The sequence below is a fragment of the Equus asinus genome, chromosome 17 (genome assembly GCF_041296235.1).
Source record: "Equus asinus isolate D_3611 breed Donkey chromosome 17, EquAss-T2T_v2, whole genome shotgun sequence".
Lineage (NCBI taxonomy): Eukaryota > Metazoa > Chordata > Mammalia > Perissodactyla > Equidae > Equus > Equus asinus.
The window spans coordinates 3,795,937-3,808,646 of NC_091806.1; the positions used below are offsets into that span (position 1 = coordinate 3,795,937).

At 46.7% G+C, this 12,710-nt stretch overlaps 1 long non-coding RNA gene across 35 annotated transcripts in view; it reads left to right on the forward strand.

Moving 5' to 3' along the window:
- Positions 1 to 12,710, forward strand: part of LOC123277849 (uncharacterized) — a 190,856-nt gene that overhangs the window by 118,623 nt on the left and 59,523 nt on the right. For 31 of the 35 annotated variants that reach the window (XR_011495020.1, XR_011495030.1, XR_011495014.1 and 28 more), the window contains 7 exons: positions 1,175 to 1,243; positions 1,373 to 1,485; positions 1,640 to 1,803; positions 3,595 to 3,651; positions 9,768 to 9,912; positions 10,018 to 10,162; positions 10,523 to 10,666. This is a non-coding gene — a long non-coding RNA (uncharacterized lncRNA). Of the gene's footprint in view, positions 1 to 1,174; positions 1,244 to 1,372; positions 1,486 to 1,618; positions 1,804 to 3,594; positions 3,652 to 9,767; positions 9,913 to 10,017; positions 10,163 to 10,522; positions 10,704 to 12,710 lie in introns of all 35 variants that reach the window. The other 4 variants (XR_011495018.1, XR_011495036.1, XR_011495029.1 and 1 more) reach the window with 4 other exon arrangements.

Genomic DNA, 12,710 nt, shown 5'->3' on the forward strand with positions numbered 1-12,710 from the left:
GCTTTCTGCTTTATAAAATGTTCTGTTGTTCGTGTCATGAAAGGATTCCCTCCATACACTTTGTGTACTGTATGAGCCGTGGAAACGCGGCTCACCGTTTTCTCCTCCGCCACTCCCTGACAAGCACCGTCGTAGTCTCTGCCTCTGTGAGTTTGATTGTTTTAGATAGCCCTCAGGAGTGGAACCATGCATTCTTTGTCCCTCTGTCACTGTCTTCTTCCATTAACATAATGTCATCTGGATTCATCCACGTCGTGTCCTATGGCAGAATTTCCTTCTTTACAAAGGCAAAATAATATTGCCCTGTGTCGGTGTTGCAATCCAATGTACACATCCGGATAGATGCGGAGAGGGCTGATGGCCACTCTGAGTTTATTATAACCAGTGTTTCAATGTATGCATAGCTTACATCTGTTAAACATACACAGGTGTTCTGAACAATGTAATTAGCGAATGCCAAGAATTCTTAGTGATTTCTCAAGGAGCCCTCCCTCGGCGTCTGTTTTGATATTATCATGTTATTGCTGTGCTTGTATATTTTTATCTCGGAGCATGCAAGGCCTCCCAGGCAACGGCCCCTCCTGCTCCTGATATCGTGTCTCCATCTGTGCCCCCGGGCGACCGGTGCCTGGCTTGGGTTGCCTCCCCCTGGAGGTCTTACCCGTCATTGGCTAACTGGCCTTCTCACCTCCGGGTCACAGTTTGTTGGCAAGCCTTTTCCGGTGAGTATTAACCCTTCCTAGGTCAGGGGCGGCTACACCTTGTAAGTGTATGCCCCAGTTTCTGTACCCCTTCATCCGTGGACAGACACTTAGGTCGTTTCTACAGCTTGGCTCTTGTGAATGACACTGCCAAGAACATGGGAGTGCCTGTGTCCCTTCAGGTTCCTGTTTGGAATTTGGAGGATATATACCTAAGAATGGAATTAGTGGAGTGTATGTGATTTCCAGGTTGAATCCTTTTGGGGAATCTCCATAGAGTTTCCTATAGCAGCTGCACAATGTTACCTTTAGCACGACAGGATACACCAGGGTTCCAATGTCTTCACATGCTCGCCAACACTATCTTTTGCGTGAGTGTGTGATGAGAGCCGTGGTAACAGGTGTGACGTGACATCTCGTTTTGATTTGCACTTGTTTATGGTGGGTGATGGATGTTCAACATCTTTTCCTAGACTTTGGCCACTGACCTGTCTTCTTTGGAGAATCCTCTGTTCAAGTTGCTTTGCCCATTTTTCAGTGAGGTAAATTTATTTCTTCGGGTTTTGGGTTGTATGAGTTTCTCACATATTCTAGATGTTCACCCCTCAGCAGAAATGTGACTTGCAAATATCTTCTGTCATTCTGTAAGTGGCCTTTTTCTCCTTTCTAAGAAATTGTTCCAGCTCAATTGAGATTTAATGGACACATAACATTGTCTAAGCTTGTGGAGCACAATGTGATACTTTAGGATACATCAATACTGGGACTCATTTCTGTAATAAAGGTAGGTAACACTTCCATTACCTCAGAGGGTAAAAACTGTGTGTGTGTGTGTGTGTGTGTGTGTGTGTAGTGAAACCGCTGTGGCACTGCCCCAGCCCATGGCAGCCCTTCTGCATGGTCCCCCTTCTCTCCAGCCTTGCTTGTTCCCTGTCCAGGGGAGCTCCTCTCCCTCCCTCCAGGCAAGGCCCTGTTTCTGTGACGACCTATGGTCTCTGACTGGGGGGCTCCATCCTGTGTCAGAGAAGAGAGAGATTGCCGCCCATGACCTGCCCCACAGCCTCCGAGGAAGTGGACCCCGCATAAGCTGACTTTGAAGGAGGTGAGGGCTGCCCCCTTCCCTTCCTTTGGACTGTTTAGCAGGAAGCAGAGTCCCCTCCCTTGCACATACTGAATGTCAGGGGCCCCAAGGTGGGCGGTGGCGGCCGGGGGACAGGGCGTTGCTGGTGGTGGAGGCTGAGGGGTGTTTCTCGGGCTCTGCCCAGGGCTAAAGGCCCTGACCGAGGCTCTCCCCAGCCCGCAGCTCCAGCAGCCCCTGCTCTGCTTCCTAAAGGTCTCCTTTGCTCACACAAGGTCTAGTGTTGTTGGTGATGCAACTAAAGCTTTATCTGGATGGACATGTTCAAGGGCACGTCGATGTGTCCCTCACCTGCCCATAGAGGTCTCTTCCTGAGAAAGGGACCAAGACGGGGGGAGATTGGTGCAGAAAGGAGTGGCCTGGCCTGCAGTCTCCTTTGGCTGGGAAGCAGGGCCTGGCTGCCCTACCTAGAAGCTGAATCGTGGAGGATGTGTGCTGGGCTGGCTGAGGGGCCCTGGGCCGGGGGTGTGTTCGTGGGAAGCGGCTTGGCAGAAGAATGTTCCAGGACTCGGGGCAGAAGATGCTGTAGGGGGGTGATACCTGAGGGAGGGTGTTGGGCCGGCCCTTCTCGGCTCCATGGGCCACTCCCAGAGACCCTGATGGCCTGACTCCTGTCTTGTCAGCCTCCTCCTTCAGGTGCCACCTCCAATGTCTCTGGAGTCCCTGCTTTCCCAAACAAGCCTCAAACGTGGGAGCTGGTCCCATGGCCGTGGGTTTAAGTTCCTGCCGTCCGCTCTGTGGCCCAGGGTTTGGATTCTGGGCATGGACGTTGCACCGCTCATTACGCCATGTTGACTCCGTGTCCCACATGCCCCAACTAGAAGGACTCACAATTACAAACTATACAGCTATGTCTTGGGGGGATTTGGGGAGAATTAACAAAGACTCAAACTCGATGAAGCAGGCGTAGATCTCAGAAATAGCAGCCAAACCCTGAAATGAGTATATCCATTGTGTGGCAGCATGTCTGCTTTTAGGTCTCTGTTCTACAAAAACAGAGACGCGCGGACGCACATGGACCTTTCAGTATGGTTATGGAGTGAACATATGGAGATGGTGCAGTCCTTCAAAGCCGTGGCTGCTTGGTAGAAGGCGATGTGTGGCCACTGAGAACGCACAAGGGGACAGGACTGAGTGTCCCTGTTCCCCTGTGGGACATCAGGTCCTAGGATAGGAAAGCCCTGGGCTCCTGCCCACCAAACCCACTCACACTGCTTAACACACACCTATATACATGCTCCCACATGGGTCCTCAAAGATCATTGCCCTGTAGAGCAAAGATTGAAAAGATGGATGGCACTTGTTGTGGGCAATTATGTCCCAGTCAGGGGAGTGGACCCTCTTTCCTTACTCACCTTAAAACATTATTTTACAAAATGAAAAAGAAATCATCAATCCAAATCCTGAGAAACGTAGGTAAGGTATTTTATTCCTTAAGATAGTTGTAACCAATCAAAGCGTGTAATATGCAGTAAACATGTTCTGTAATTTGCACATTGCATAAACTCAACCGTGGCCCATCCAGGAAGGAAAACGATGTGAAAGGTGTCTCCCGGTCCCACACATTCCCCTCTTGGTTTCCAGCTCTCGTTTCCCACTTTAAATGTGGTGCCCATCCCTAGATAAAGAGAATATTCAATATGGGAGCTTCATTTTTCATACATAAGCTTTGATGGAGCAGGGATTTTTCTCCCTAATAAAAACTGTATTTTTAATTTAAAATGTGATTAATCATACTCCTCTGATATTACGTAGCCAGACACAAAAGGCCACGTCTTGGATGCGTCCGCTCAGCTGAACAGCCCAGCAGAGGTAAGTCCATAGAGTCAGAAAGCTCAGCGGGCCCCAGGGACGGGGTGGGAGGGAGGAGGACTGAGAGGAGAACAGGGAGAGGCCTCCGCTTACACAACAGTGTTCTTGAATGAGGTCAGGATGACGGTCGGGCAACACTGTGAGCGTCCTCCTGGTCAGGGAAATGGACGTTTGTTTTTTTTATTAAGGTTAGGATAGTTCACAACCTTGTGAAATTTCAGTTGTACATTATTTTTAGTCACGTTGTAGGTACACCACTTCACCCTTTGTGCCCTCCCCCCACCCCCCCTTTCCCCTGGTAACCACCGATCAGTTCTCCTTGTCTATATGTTAACTTCCACCTATGAGTAAGGTCATACAGAGCTCATCTTTCTCTGTCTGGCTTATTTCACTTAACATAATACCCTCAAGGCCCATCCATGTTGTTGTGAATGGGACGATTTTTGTCCTTTTTATGGCTGAGTAGTATTCCATTGCATATACATACCGTATTGTCTTTATCCAATCGTCAGTTGCTGGGCACTTAGGTTGGTTCCATGACTTGGCTATTGCAAATAATGCTGTGATGAACATAGGGGTGCATGGGACTTTTGGGATTGCTGATTTCAGGTTCTTTGGATAGATACCCAGTAGTGGGATGGCTGGGTCATAAGGTATTTCTATTTTTAAGTTTTTGGGAAATCTCCATACTGTTTTCCGTAGTGGCTGCACCAGTTTGCATTCCCACCAACAGTGTATGAGGGTTGCTTTTTCTCCACAACCTCTCCACCATTTGTCACTCTTGGTTTTGGATATTTTTGCCATTCCAACTGGTGTAAGGTGATATCTTAGTGTAGTTTTGATTTGCATTTCCCTGATGATTAGTGATGATGAGGATCTTTTCATGTGTCTATTGGCCATCCGTATATCTTCTTTGGAGAAATGTCTGTTCATGTCCCCTGCCCATTTTTTGATGGGGTTGTTTGATTTTTTGTTGTTGAGCTGTGTGAGTTCTTTATATATTATGGAGATTAACCCTTTGTCGGATAAGTAACTTGTAAATATTTTTTCCTAATTAGTGGGCTGTTTTTTTGTTTCAGTCCTGTTTTCCCTTGCCTTGAAGAAGCTCTTTAGTCTGATGAAGTCCCATTGTTTATTCTTTCTATTGTTTCCCTCGTCTGAGGAGTTATGGTGTCCGAAAAGATTCTTTTGAAACTGATGTCAAAGAGTGTACTGCCTATATTCTCTTCTAGCAGTCTTATTGTTTCAGGCCTAAACTTTAGGTCTTTGACCCATTTTGAGTTTATTTTGGTGAATGGTGAAAAAGAATGGTCAATTTTCATTCTTTTACATGTGGCTTTCCAGTTTTCCCAGCACCGTTTGTTGAAGAGACTTTCTTTTCTCCGTTGTAGGCCCTCAGCAACTTTGTCGAAGATTAGCTGTCCATAGATGTGTGGTTTCATTTCTGGGCTTTCAATTCTGTTCCATTGTTCTGTGCACCTGTTTTTGTAGCAGTACCATGCTGTTTTGATTACTGTAGCTTTGTGGTATGCTTTAAAGTCAGGGATTGTGATGCCTCTGGCTTTGATCTTCTTACTCAGGATTGCTTTAGCAATTTGGGGTCTTTTGTTGCCCCATATGAATTTTAGGATTCTTTGTTCAATTTCTGTAAAGAATGTCATTGGGATTCTGATTGGGATAGCGTTGAATCTGTAGATTGCTTTAGGTAATATGGACATTCTAACTATTTATTCTTCCAATCCATGTGCATGGAATGTCTTTGCATCTCTTGATGTCATCATCAATTTCGTTCAAGAAAGTCTTGTAGTTTTCGTTGTATAGATCTTTCATTTCCTTGGTTAAATTTATGCCAAGGTATTTTATTCTTTTTGTTGCGATTGTGAATGGGATTGAGTTCTTGAGTTCTTTTTCTGTTAGTTCATTGTTAGCATATAGAAATGCTACTGATTTATGTATGCTGATTTTATACCCTGCAACTTTGCTGTAGCTGTTGATTGTTTCTAATAGTTTTCCTATGGATTCTTTGGGGTTTTCTATATATACGATCACATCGTCTGCAAACAGCGAGAATTTTACTTCTTCATTGCCTATTTGGATTCCTTTTATTTCTTTTTTCTGCCGAATTGCTGTGGCCAACACCGCCAGTACTATGTTGAAAAAGAGTGGTGAAAGTGGGCACCCTTGTCTCGTTCCTGCTCTCAGAGGGATGGCTTTCAGTTTTTGTCCCTTAAGTATGATGTTGGCTGTGGGTTTGTCATAGATGGCCTTTATTATGTTGAGGTAGTTTCCTTCTATACCCATTTTAATGAGGGTTTTTATCATGAATGGATGTTGGATCTAGTCAAATGCCTTCTCTGCATCTATTGAGATGATCATGTGGTTTCTCTTTCTCATTTTGTTAACGTAGAGTATCACGATGATTGACTCGAGGACGTTGAAGCATCCCTGTGTCCCTGGTATAAACCCCACTTGATCATGGTGTATAATCTTTTTGATGTATTGCTGTATTCGGTTTGCCAGAATTTTGTTGAGGATTTTTGCGTCTCTGTTCATCAGTGATATCGGCCTGTAGTTTTCCTTCTTTGTGTTGTCTTTGTCAGGTTTGGGGATCAGAGTGATGTTGGCTTCATAGAATGTGTTAGGGAGTGCTTCATCTTCCTCAATTTTCTGGAATAGTTTGAGAAGGATAGGTATTAAATCTTCTTTGTCTGTTTGGTAGAATTCTCCAGAGAAGCCGTCTGGTCCTGGACTCTTATTTTTGGGGAGGTTTTGGATTACCGTTTCTATTTACTTACTTGTGATTGGTCTATTCTGATTCTCTATTTCTTCCTGATTCAGTTTGCAGAGGTTGTAAGACTCGAGGAATTTATCCATTTCTTCTAGGCTGTTCAATTTGTTGGCATATAGTTTTTCATAGTATTCTCTTATCATCCCTTGTATTTCTTTGGTATCTGTTGTGATTTCTCCTCTCTCCTTTCTAATTTTCTTTATTTGAGACTTCTCTCTTTTTTTCTTAGTGAGTCTGGCTAAGGGTTTGTCGATTTTGTTAATTTTGTCAAAGAACCAACTCTTTGTTTCATTGATCCTTCCTCCTGTCTTTTTTGTTTCAATGTTGTTTATTTCTGCTCTAATTTTCATTATTTACCTCCTTCTACTGACTTCGGGCTTTGTTTGTTCTTCTTTTTCTAATTCTGTTAGGTGTCGTTTGAGGTTGCTTATGTGAGATTTTTCTTGTTTATTGAGGTGAGCCTGTATTGCGATGAATTTCCCTCTTAGGACTGCTTTTGCTGCGTCCCAAATGAGTTGGTATGGCATGTTTTCATTTTGATTTGTCTCCAGATAACATTTGATTTCTTCAGTTTCTTCAATAATCCATTTTTCGTTCAGTAGCATGTTGTTTAGTCTCCACATTTTTGCCCCTTTCCCAGATTTATTCTTGTAGTTGATTTCTAGTTTCATAGCATTATGATCAGAAACTATGCTCGATATTATTTCAACCCTCTGAATGTATTGATGGTTGCTTTGTTTCCCAAGATATGGTCTATCCTTGAGAATGTTCCCTGCGCACTTGAGAAGAATGTGTAACCTGCTAGTTTTGGATGAAGTGTTCTCTCTATATATATCTATTAAGTCCATCCGGTCTAATTTTTCATTTAATTCTATAATGTCCATGTTGATTTTCTGTCTGGTTGATCTATCCATTGATGTTAATGGGGTGTTGAGGTCCCCTACTATTATTGTATTGTTGTTGATGTCTCCTTTTAGTTTTGTTAAGAGTTGCTTTACAAACTCGTGCTCCTGTGTCGGATGCATATATATTTATGTGTTATGTCATCTTGGTGTAGTGTCCCTTTTATGATCATATACTGCCCGTCTTTGTCTTTCTTTATCTGTTTTGCTTTGAATTCTACTTTGTCTGATATAGCGACACCTGCTTTCTTTTGTTCATTCTTAGCTTGGAGTATCGTCTTCCATCCCTTCACTCTGAGTCTGTGTTTGTCTTTGGGGCTGAGGTGTGTTTCCTGGAGGCAGGCTATTGTTGGGTCTTGTTCTTTGATCCATCCTGCCACTCTGTGTCTTTTGATTGGAGAGTTCAATCCATTTACATTTAGAGTGATTATGGAAATGGGAGGGCCTATCGCTGCCACTTTATCACTTGTTTTCCTGTTCTCTTTGTTTCTCGTCCCATGATGTTTAGATTACTCATTCAGGTATGTAAATTTCTGTATTGGCATTCTTCTTATTTGTAATTTGTGTCTTTATTCTTGTTATTTGTTTAGTGGTTACCAGGTGGCTTGTCTAAAACATCTCATAGATGAGATAGTCCATTTTCTGATAGCCTCTTATTTCCTTGAATTAAAACATCCCATCCCTTTTCTCTTCCCCTTCTAGGTTGTTGTCGTCAGATTTTTTCCTCTTCCTTCTTGTGTTGTGAGTTTGTGGTTAAAACGACAGGATTATGTTTATTCTTGGTGTTTCCCTTCCTTTTATCTTTAATGTTTTATTTCACATTTGCTAACCTGTTCTGATGGAGAGCTGCTACTTTTTGTTATTGTCCTTCTACTTATCTCCTTTGCTCTTGGTTTTGTAACCCCTTTCCTTTTTTTGATTTTTCGGGTATGAGGGTCTTCCTGAGCATTTCTTGAAGAGGAGGTCTTGGGACAATGAATTCCCTTAACTTTTGTTTATCTGGGAAAGATTTTATTTCTCCATCGTATTTGAAGGCTATTTTCACTGGGTAGAGTATTCTTGGCTGCAGGTTTTTATCCTTCAGAGTTTTGAATATATCAGTCTGCTCTCTTCTAGCCTGGAAGGTAGCTCCTGAGAAATCTGCTGATAGCCTTATGGGTTTTCTTTTGTAGGTTATTTTCTTCTACCTGGCTGCCCTTAGTATTTTCTCTTTGTCGTTGACTTTTGCTAGCTTCACTACTATATGCCTTGGGGTTGGTCTTCTTACATTGATAAAGTTTGGAGATCTGTTGGCTTCTGTCACACGAAGTTCCATCTCTCTCCCAAGGTTTGGAAAGTTCTCAGCCATTATTTCTTTGAGTGGGCTTTCTGCCCGCTTCTCCTTTTCTTCTCCCTCTGGTATACCTATAATCCTTATGTTGCATCTCCTGATTAAGTTGGATAATTCTTGGAGGGTTTCTTCATTTCTTTTTAGTCCTAGTTCTCTCTCCTCCTCTGCCTGCAGCATTTCTGTATTCCTCTCCTCCAAATTGCTAATTCTGTCCTCCATAGTATCAACCCTACGGTTCAGAGAGTCCACATTTTTCTTAATCTCCTCCATTGCGTTCTTCATCTCCAGTATTTCTGATTGGTTCTTCTTTATAGCATCAAGCTCTTTTGTGACATAGCTCCTGAACTCGTTGAGTTGTCTATCTGTATTCTCTTTTAACTCGTTGAGTTTTTGAATAATGGCTGTTTTGAAGTCATCGTGATTTAGGTTATAGATTTCATTGTCTTTGTGATTGTTTCCTGTCATTTTCCTTCTGTTCTGGAGATTTAATATATTTTTTCTTACTGCTAGATGGCATAGATTTGTGCCTCCACATAGAGAGAGAGTTTAGTTACTGCTTCCACTTGTTTCTACTGGTGTGTGTAGGGGAGCAGCTGTTTAGACTGCACCGACCAGGAACCCTGTCAGCTGTTGCTAACTGGACGTGCGCCCCTCCTTGTAGTCGCAGTGGCCCTGTAGGGTCCCTCATCAGGTGTGGGGGCAATCACAAGAGGGCTTCAGGCTGCTAGTGCCTACTGTTGCAGACCACCTAGATGTGCTCCCTCCTTAGGGTCTGCAGCAGTGTTAAGGGCTTTCCAAGAGGTCGGGAGCAGGATCACCTATCTTCGCAGCTCTGTCACTGTCGGAGCCCACAAAATCTCACTTGTCCACTATAGGTCACAGCAGAGCTATGGGTATCTTCTGCAGTCTGTGGTTAGCTCACCTAGCTATGCTACTTTTGTCCTAGGGCCTTCCAGCCTTGTGATTGCTGGGTGGGGCCTCTCTACTAGTGGTGTGCAGAGGCTTTTCCTGAGGCTGCTGTGGGACTGTAGAGTCTCCCCCTGGGCCATGAAGCTGAGCCACTGGAACTCCACCCAACCCCAGTCCTCTTCTACAGGATCTCTGGGAGCCCATGCCCTGTCTGGGGGACAGCCGGAGTGCGTGAGTCCAGTGGTGGCTGGCTGGCTGCTTCCCTGCCTGGGATTCTCCTTTCTGGGACCCTCCCAGCGTTCTGAATGCTGGGCGGTGCCTCTCCACTAATGGTGAGTAGAGGCTTTCCCTGCCGCCAGTGCAGGAGCCTGGAGATCCCCCCTGGGCCACGGAGCCGGGCCGCTGGAACTCCACCCAACCCCAATCTTTTCCCACAGGATCTCTGGGAGCCTATAACCTGTCTGGGGGACAGCCGGAGTCCGTGAGTCCAGTGGCAGCTGGCTGGCTGCTGCACTGCCTGGCATCCTCCTCTTCAGGACCTTCCGGGCGGTTTGAATGATGGGCGGCGCCTCTCTGCTAATGGTGAGTAGAGGCTTTCCCTGCCGCTGGTGCGAGACCCTGGGGTTTGCCCCTGTGCTTAGGTGTAATCGCAAGGGGCTTAGGTAGGGCTGTAGTCACCTGTTTCCACCGTCGCTACGCTGGTGTGCACACACTCCTGCCCTTGGTGCGTGGAGATGCTATGGGTGCGTCCGCTGGAAGAAAGCCACTTGCAGGCACTAGGCTGTCCGGTGGTCGGGGCTTGGGGGTCGGAGAGATTTCACCTATCTCCACCTCCTCCTGGGGGGAAGTCCATCCGCCTTCCGATGCATAGCAGCACGGGACTCTCAGGCATCCTGAGATGTTATATGGATGTCCTTTGTTAACCGATGAATGTCCAATTAGTTGTAGATTCGAAGGGAGAGAGACAGAGACGACTACTCACTCCACCATCTTGGTGACGTCATTCGAAATGGACATTTTGAAAGGATAAAGGAATGACATCCTGTTGAAGTGAACATCTCAAGAGATACTAAAGGAAAGCGTTAAGTATGTGCAAGACAAAAACAACTTTATTGAACAGGAGGTAAATGGGGAGGGGCAGAAATCGGCCGTGGTGCGGCATTCCAGGGGCTGAGGCTCGTCGCTGGGAGGACGTTAACGGTCTTTCCATCGCTTGAAGTGCCATCCGGGCTGAGGCTCGAGGCGGCTCCAGTGCTGGACTGTCTGAGTCTGTGGCTCTGAGGTGCGGTGGGCACTAGAGTTGGAGCAGGGGGTCGATATTCAGCTGGCTTGGGATCTTTCTCAGGAGCAGGTGCTGCAGATCCAAGAAGAGAAAATCACATCCCCATGACTAGGCACATGTGTGTGGTGATGGATTGCAATTAGTCTTTGGGTGGGGGACCTGCTGTAATCTACACAGAAATTGAAATATATAACACCGTACACCTGAACTTTGAGGAAGTTTATAAAGTACTGTCAACGCAACCAAGAATTAAAAAAAGGGAATGGTGAAAAAAAATAAAGAAAAACCCAAAGTAACGATGCCTCACACACACACACACACGTACAAAAGCACACAGAGAAACCAAACGTGACTGTCTTTCCATGTTCCTCCCAAGCAAGGGAAATGTCTCACCAATCAGGGAGACTCAGTACATGAACCGCCCTCCAGAAGCTCTGGCATGCCTGGAGTCCGTGGGAATTGTGATCTGCTCCAGCTCATGGCTCTCAGCCTAACCCCAGCCTCTGAAGGCTCTGTGCTGAGTGGCCCGGCCACATTGCCTCCACACACGCCCGTGTCACACAGCCCAAGTCCTGCTCACCCTGACTCTCTGCCTCGCTGGGCTCAGAGTGCAGCGACTGTGAAAGCAGAAGGCGAGCTTGATGCTCCACCTGCGAGCCTGGCATGCTGAATGCAAGGAAGGCCAATACCCTCCTCAAGCTGGGAAAGTCTGGGGGCTGGAAAAAGTCCTGGGGATAGGATTCCATCCACGTGCCAAGAATGAAGGCCAAGGCCCTGAGGAGAGACAGGTGGGCAGCGGAGTCAGAGAACCGGCCTCTCCTTCCATACTGCCCTCCCAGGGTACGTCGTGGGGGTCTGGGCTCCTGTGCCTCCTGCTGCTGCCCGTCCAGGGGCCAGTCCCACTTTCCGTGCGCCTGCTACCTGGCCAGCTTGGCAGAACAGGCCACGTCTCCAAGGAGAGGCTGGGAAAACACCTTGGGAAGTGAGAGCACTCGGTCCCTGGAGTGCTGGCCCCTCCTTTTCCTCAGGGAAGCCTGACACAGTCCTCGAGTGTCTCCTGGCACATCCCACTGGAGTGCCAGTCCAGGACGGAAGGGCGTGGTGCAGTCTGCCCTGTTCTTGCACGCACTGGCACACAGTAGGGTGCAGTGAATATCTGACTGATCCAGGAACAACGGTCTTTGTCTCCTGCCTGTGCTTTCCACTGCCCTCCACATACCTCAGACTTTAGGTCCTGTGCCTGTGTGCTGCCTGATTCACCAGGTGCCCCACGTGGGTGACCTTCCCCTCCTGCTAGTGGCTGACACGGAGGGTGTCATTTGGTCCCTGAGCACTGAGTGGGCCACTGGGCAGCAGAGGAGCAGAGAACCGTGGAGGTTCTACCAGATGAGTGAGCAGGATGCTCAGACACCTCCAGTTCTGTGTCCCACGATGGGGAGTGGAGGTGGGACTGGGATGGGGAGGGGTGCATCTGGGTGCTGTAGTGGCTTACTCCACTCTGCCTTGGACTCCCACAGCACCCACAGCCCCCTCCAGAGCTCTCCTGGACAGTTTTCTTCTCTAATTTGAGAAGCCCTCAGAACTCTGCCGTCCCGGAGGAATCAGAAGACGTTGGGATGGAGGGTCCTGCCAGCCGCTCGATCATAGGCCCTACACTCCCCTTACAGTGTGGAGAGGAGAGGCCCTCCCACTTGATCCAGTGCCCACTCACTTTTTCCATAGGCGGGTGGGCGCGTCGTCCACTCTACAAGAGAGGATGAATCTGTAACTAGAGGAGACAGGAGGGCATCACATTGACTGTACTGGACGGCAGCTGCCTGAGGAGTCTTATGTGACTGTCTGACTCCT